Here is a 7724-nt window from a genome sequence, read left to right on the forward strand (position 1 = left end):
CTATTTATTCTTCAGAACAAAAGACTAAAGTTAAACCAGTGAACTCATTAGCCCAAGGTCACATACCTAGTGAACAGCAGAAATATGATTTGATCTTAAGATGTTATTATTTTACTTCAAAGAAGCAACTGTAATTAACCAGAGACTTAAGAGGACTTTTCCCAAGGTCAGAAAATCTTGATTCAAATTCTTGGTTTGCTGGGATTGGGTATTAAGGGAACTTTGGCTAACTCAGTTTTTCATCTACTAAATGTGGTTTTCATACCCATTTCATAGAGTGGAATAAATTTTCAATAAATATTTGCTGAATCTGCTACTGGGCCTTAGAAGGGTGTCTTTGCCAAAATAAAATTTTGAAATTTCTTTTAAGGTATCTTACATTTAAAGACAGAAAGAAAGATGTATAATGTTTAAGTCAGTAGATAAAGTTTCAGGCTTCTCCCTACTAGTCAACTGATGCAGACCAGTGAACCTCAAAACTCATCAGCTCTTGTTTGCAATATGATCCAAATTTTCCTCATGAGGAAACAAAGTTTGTGGTTCTCCCAAGTTCAACCTCAATGTATAGCTACATACATTCTGTCAAACTGTGAAATCATTTGCTCATCAGCCAGAATAACTCCAAACAATGGGATTGTTATTTGCAAGATGTTCTTAAAACTCAGAGCAAAGCTGTTCTTTGTATCTGTCTCAGAGGTTCATAGAAATGCTACTTTCTTAAAGTAAGTCCAAAAATCTGTGGATGATTTTTATTGATTTAGTGCATGAGCTTGTGGCTTGAGGCAGATCGTCAAACACTGACTCCATCCTTGGATGCTTTTCCCAATCCCATTGCTCTTGAGCCAACAACAATTGCCTGATTGGTTGCTGGCTACAGCAACGGGGGAAATCTACTCACTTATTTTATCAGGCAGAAAGAACCTGCTTCTGTTTTCTGGTATTCCATTTGAGAACTCAAGGCCAATTGTGCTTTTCTGCTGGAGAAGTAGTTCACTATTTCATGTGATGACCCTCTAAGTATAGCACAACCTAGGATCTCCTGGAAGGATTGGGGAAGAGGGTTTGTTTTGAGAAACAGAGAAAGAGCGAGGAAAAAAAAAATGGTACCTTCTTGTTCAACTAAATTACAAATGTCTATCGTTTACTAAGACTTCATCATTAACTTTTTTTAGATATAAGATATGTACATTAATGTGCACAGATTTGAAGAACGTACCATGATGGTTTTATGGATGTCTACACCTATGTAATTATTACTCTGCTCAAGCAAGATTTCCAGAACCCAAGGGCTCTTCTCTTACCTAGTTAAACACTCGCCACCCTCTACCATGCATACACTCAGGTAAACATCCTTACCTTCTATTAACAAAGATTATTTTGCCTGTCCCTGAAACATATATTAAGTGGAGTCATACAGAATGCATTTGGAGCACCTGACTTATTTTTCTCAGTACCATGTCTGAGAAAGTATGCCTATTAGCCTCCTTTTCAGTTGAGAAAACTGAGCTACAAAGAGGTTGAATAATTTACCCAATGTCATGTAGGTGGCAAATAACACAGGATTTAAATTGAAGTGACTGTACATGACAGTATTGTACATGACAGTAATCTATCCACTTAGGTGAATGTGTAGTATCAATATAGTGTACCAGCATGCTGTAATTTATTTATCCTTTCATCTATTTACTTAGATTGTTTCCATTTAAGGGCTATTACAGAAGAAAGCTGCTATAAACATTTTTGTTAATGTCTTTGGTTGACCTCTGCATTCCTGTGTTACGGGGAAATGCCTGAGGATGGAATTGCTGAGTCAGCGAGTAAGCTCATATTGAGTGTTAAGAGATGCTGATAAACAAGTGTTGGGAGAGAGTGGGACCAATGTATACTTTCACCATAATGTATCATTATGGTTAAATATACGTAGGATTATAACCCATGTATACTTCCACCCGAAATATATGCGGTTTATTGTTCTATATCTGCCAGCACACCTGAAGTTATCAGCCTTTTAGATTAATCTAACTCTCATTTCGGTTCTATTTATGTTGTAAGAGGAAATCTAGTCATGTGTTTAACAGTGTTAATGCAGTCACTTCAATTTAAATCCTGTGTTATTTGCCACCTACATGACATTGGGTAAATTATTCAACCTCTTCGTGGCTCAGTTTTCTCAACTGAAAAGGAGGCTAATAGGCATACTTTCTATCCAGGGTGGTTGTAAGGACTAAGTGAGTGTTGTTTAGCTCTTAGAACAGCACACAGCAAGCACCCTAAGTGGTAGGTCTTTTGGTGTGTGCTTGTTTTCAAGTAATATATTGACATTTCCAAATTCAAGATATATTAAATATTTGTTAATTAAAAAAAAATCAAAATACTTCGCTCATGACTATGATTGATGAGCGACTGTGTTGTAGGTGGAGGAGGGAGGAGGGAGAGCTGGAGACATGAAGCTGTATAGGCTGCAGGAACCAACCAGAGGAGATGTGTTAGGCTAATTTGTTTTGACTTCCCTGAGAAGGTCTTTGCCACACATTAATGCAAGCCAAGTTGTGTTATCATACTTGTGTGATGGGCTAGAGGTTGGAGGGGAGAGGGGGCAGAATATTAGCTGCCTCCTGTAGACGACTGCCATAGGTACTAGACACTATGCTAAACATTTTACAAATGTTTTCTCATTGAACCCCAAACGTGATAGAATCCCATCATCTTCATTTTGTATTATGAATAGATTGAAGTTAAGGAAGATAAGTAACTTCCCCAAGTTCACAGAGGTAATAAGTGGTAGAGCTGAGGTTTCAATCCAGGGTGTCTGAACCCTGGACTGAGGTCCCGACCATGTCCAGGCATCAAACTATGTGTGCTACAAATAACATCTCCAGTTCCCTTTGCAGCCCTGTAGGGGAAGTACAAACTTCATCTCACAGATGAGACCACTAAGGCTCCGACTATAAAGTACCATCCCCAGGTTCACGTGCTCTGGCAGAGCTGATGTTCAAAATTGTGTTTGCTGTGTCTTTCCTTCTGGGATCCCATTCTTTGGGATGGGAGCTCATAGCAAACAAACCTGAAAAATGCTGTTGCTACCTTAGTCTAAATCAGAGGCTGGCAAGTTTTTCTTAAAAGGGCCAGATAATGAATATTTGAGGTTTCTTAGTCCATATGGTCTTTGTACAGCTAGTCTACTCAACTACTGTAGCTTGAAATATGTACAGAAATGGACATGTGTGGTTATGTTCCAGTGTCTCTATTTACAAAAATAGGCATGGGCTAGATTTGGCCTGTGGGTGGTACTTACTGACTCCTGGTATGAAACAGCAAAAAATCAAAATCACTCTTCTCTGACTAGTTATACGTGGTAAAAATAAAAATAAATAAAAAATTTCATTTCATATGTCATAAATTATCTAACACAAGTTATTTAACCATTGTATTGTATTTGGAATATTCAGAGTTTTTATCTTCTTTTTTGTTGTTGTTGTTTTGATTTTTCCTGAATAAATATTGCTCTTCCAAACCCTTTGCTTTCACAGTGTTTTGGGTTTGGGTTTTTTTTTTCTCCTTTAGAATTATGTCCATGGAATAAATCCCCAGGAGTGAGATTACTCACCCCAGGAGTGAGGTTAAAGGATATGGATGTTTTCAAAGGTATCTATAAAATTATACTTTCACTTGAGGTGTATTGAATCAATCTCCCTACTCCTTCCAACACCACCTTACATATTAGTATGTATTGTTATTTAGCCTCAAACATTTCCCCCCAATGTTTTGAATGCAGAAGCAATGAAATACTAACTTCAATAGGCAAAATGTTACCAGATGAATGAGTGGAAGATATAAGGAAGAGAAGAAAATGTTTGGGGACAAATGGCAGAAATTTGGCACAAATACTATGAACTTCTCCACCTGGACTTCCTCTGTCTTAAGCACACAAAATGTTTTGCTGCCCAGGATTTATCGGATTCTCCCTGAAAGTGTTGAAATGAACTCATGTTCTCACCCAAGGCTGCCAGTGTCTGAAGAATTGTGGAGCTTTTCTTTGGATGAACAAATTTAAACCCAAAGAAAACTACTTCAACTTCTTTGATTTTCTTGACTTTTTAGAGTAGGAAGTGGGATGGAATGAAAGTTTTTTCCAAGAAAGAAATATTTCATAATAGGTTTCAAGTAATGACCAAAAATATAAATGAATGTTATGTACTGTCAAAGAAAAATATATCAAAATGATTGATGATGAGCTTGTGCCTTTCATCACAGAGCAATCTTCCATATGTGGGCCTCTTCTCTTCGCTCTCACCCTCTTCAGCAAGGCTCTCCTCATATGAGACTATCAGAGTAACTTTCTAGGTGTTCTCTTTGCCTTCACGTGCTCCAAATCTAAGGGCTCCCCCAGATCCACCCAGACTTGTCTTGCTAAAATCCTACCCCATGAGAGCGTTCCTCTGTCAGAGAAGTCTCCCTGCCCTATAGTGCCTAGGAGATAACCTGTATTTTCTGCCACACCTCCCACTCTTCCTTACCCCCCTTGACAACTTCACAGGAAATGCTCACCCACACTTTGTAAAACATGCTCCCCTTCCACAGACAAGCATGTGTACGCAGCGTGTCACTCCAAAGCACTTTGCCCAGGAGCTGCATGGAGAGAGAGAGCACAAGCAAAGGAAGGGGCAGCGGGAGGGAGAGAGAGAAAGAGAGAAGCAGACTTCCCACTCAGTGTGGATCCCAACCTGGGGCTTGATCCCATGGAGCTGAGATCAATCATGACCTGAGCTGAAACCAAGAGTTGGACACTTAACCAACTGAGCTACCAGGTGCACCCCTGGATAACTTGTTAAAACCACAAACTCTCAGACAAACTCCAAATCACTGGAATTAAAATCCCAAGGTTAGGAATTACAATTTATTTCATTTTATTTTTTGTAACAAGTTCTCCAGTTCATCTGGCTTGGGAACCATTGCATACACTGATCCATGTTTTGGAACACCACTTTCTCACTCCTGGGATCATTCTTTAGGATCCTACTTAGATTTTGTCTCCCTTGGGAAGACTCTCCTTCTACCAAACACAGAATCAATACTTCCTTACCACTTCCTCTTAGAGCACTCTCCCAAACATTTGTTGTCCTGATTATTGAGCATTGCCTTTTCTTCCTCTATGAGAAAAATAACCTCTATGCCAATAACAAGTGTTCAACAAGGATAACAGAAAAGGCGGGATAAAATCTGCTGGGGAGTTACCCTGTGACCATCTCTATCTAGGCATTAGAGAGAAATACCACACAGCTTCACGGTGAGGCATCATCTACCCTTTACACAACTTGCAAGCTCCTCAGAAAAGCCATTCTTTATTCTCCTTCTGGGATGCCTTGCTGGCCCTACAGCCACTCAGTCATGTCACATGACTGTCCCTGTGAAGCGTGCATTTCTCAAGGGCAGGTTCTGCATCTTCTTCAATTCTGTATCCACATCAGAGACAGAGTGTCTGAGTCTCTTGACTTTTGTGTGGTTTATAAATCGCCGGGATCTGAGATCACTGGCATTAGTAATAGTGCTTAAGACCATGAACTTCAGAGTTAGGGCTTGGGTTTGAATTCTAGTCTTGGCATACATGATCTTGAGCTAATGACTTAATTTTTTTTTCACTATGATATATTTTATTTGTGAATGACTTAACTTATTATAACTCAGTTTCCTCTTCAGCAAACGGGAATCATAATAATGACACCAAGTTCTTCTCAGAATTAAATAGTATTGGCATACCAATTATCATATAGTAAGTAATTTGTAAATGTTGGCCCTTATTAACATTGTGGGTAGTATTTTCTTCATTAGGGGCTCCCCACGTCTTTTTTGAGGTAGTCATCTGACTCCTGAATACTGACGTGTTGCCTGGAATTCAAATGCCCACACACTGTCGCTCTATCTGCCCAGAGGCATCTGTCCCATTCTGAAACACAGGAACCCAGCAGGGTCCCAACACCATCCCTTCCCCACCTCTTCTGACCTAGGCAGCCCCTTGAGTGCCATTCAGTCTTGCTGAGGTAAGATAACAGTGCTCTGTATACAGCACTGTGGAAACAGAAGATATTGCTGTCATTTCTCTCCTTGACTGGGCTTTAAATCCTTTGTTGGCAGAGATCGTGCTGTCCCACAACCATAACCTATTCCTCTTGACTTGAGGAGCCTCCCAAACAATGGACAATAAAGGGGGTTGAGAAGAAAGTGCCAATGAAATCTCCTGCCCTGAACTGTAGATTTTCTCATATGGCATGGATCACGTTAAGAAAAGAACTAACTTGGGATGAAGACTTAAACACTGCCCCTTGGTTTACTAAAGAAACCCTACCCTATTTCTCTCCAGTGACCTGAAGCTGCCTCTAAATCAACTATCTTTCTCAGAATACACATGATTCACTCTCTGCACAATTTAAGGTTTGCAACTTTTTCTCACCGTGGTTTGAGAAGTGTTTTAAAATTTATGGGAGACACATTATTTAACCTTACCATGAAAAAATTGTTCTGTCTAAAACAAATGGAAGTAAAATACAAACTTAAAAAGAAAAAGGTCAAAATGCAATATTCATAATCAGCACTAGCCAGAATCTCAGCAGCAAGTTAAAAAAAAAAAAAAAGTGACCCATAAAGCTTCTAACGAATGCTCTACCTCTCTGAACCTGTACAGGAGCTAAGAATATTTCTCATCTGGGAGTCCATTCATTCCTCACTATTAGTGTTATGTTTGCATCTGTCTTAGTCGGTTCAAGCTGCGGCAACAAGATGTAAGCTGGGAGTTTAAACACCAGAAATGACTTCTCACATTCTATAAACGGGAAGTCTGAGATCAGGGTGCCAGTGTAGTTGGGCTCTGCTGAGGACTCCCTCCCAGGTGGCAGACGGTCGTCTCATATTCTCACATTGTAGGAAGAGGAAAGAAAGGTCTCTGGGGTCCCTTGTATAAGGAGACAAATCTGATTCATGAGGACTTCACACTCATGACCTAATCACTTCCCAGAGGCTCCACAGCTTAATGCTGTACTCTGGAGATGAGAATTTCCACGTATGAATTTTGAGGAGACACAAACACGCAGCCCATTGCAGCCCACTTGCATCTTGTGAACTCTGTAACATGAGAAAATGGGTCTTATTTACCTTGTTGTCCTCTAGGGATTGATTAGCATGATTATTTTCTACCTCAGGTACTATCAATAAATATTTGTTTAATGGTAGACCATGGTCAAAGGCAAACTAGCTTTGGTGCTTTTTTTTTTTTTAAGATTTTATTTATTTATTTGACAGAGAGATCACAAGTAGGCAGAGAGGCAGGCAGAGAGAGAGGGGGAAGCAGGCTCCCACCCAGCAGAGAGCCCGATGTGGGACTCAGTTCTAGGACCCTGAGAGCATGACCTGAGCTGAAAGCAGAGGCTTAACCACTGAGCCACCCAGGCACCTCTAGCTTTGGTTTTATATCTTTACATGGGCACAATGATTATTATCCATATGATTTGAGGAGAATTAAGTGAGCAATTGTGTATGGAAGGGATTCCCTGCCTTCCTCTGCTCCTCTCTCCGTCCCTCTGTTCCTTCTTTTCTCCTTTCCTTCTTTCCTTCCTCTCTACTTCCTTCCTTCCCTCTTCCTTCCTTCCTACTTTCACTTCTTTCCTCTCTTCCTCTTTTATCCCTCATCCCTCTGAAAAACATTGGCCAAGAAAGGATAGAAGCCCCATGAC

Source organism: Mustela erminea, chromosome 16 (assembly GCF_009829155.1).
Source record: "Mustela erminea isolate mMusErm1 chromosome 16, mMusErm1.Pri, whole genome shotgun sequence".
NCBI classification, from domain to species: domain Eukaryota; kingdom Metazoa; phylum Chordata; class Mammalia; order Carnivora; family Mustelidae; genus Mustela; species Mustela erminea.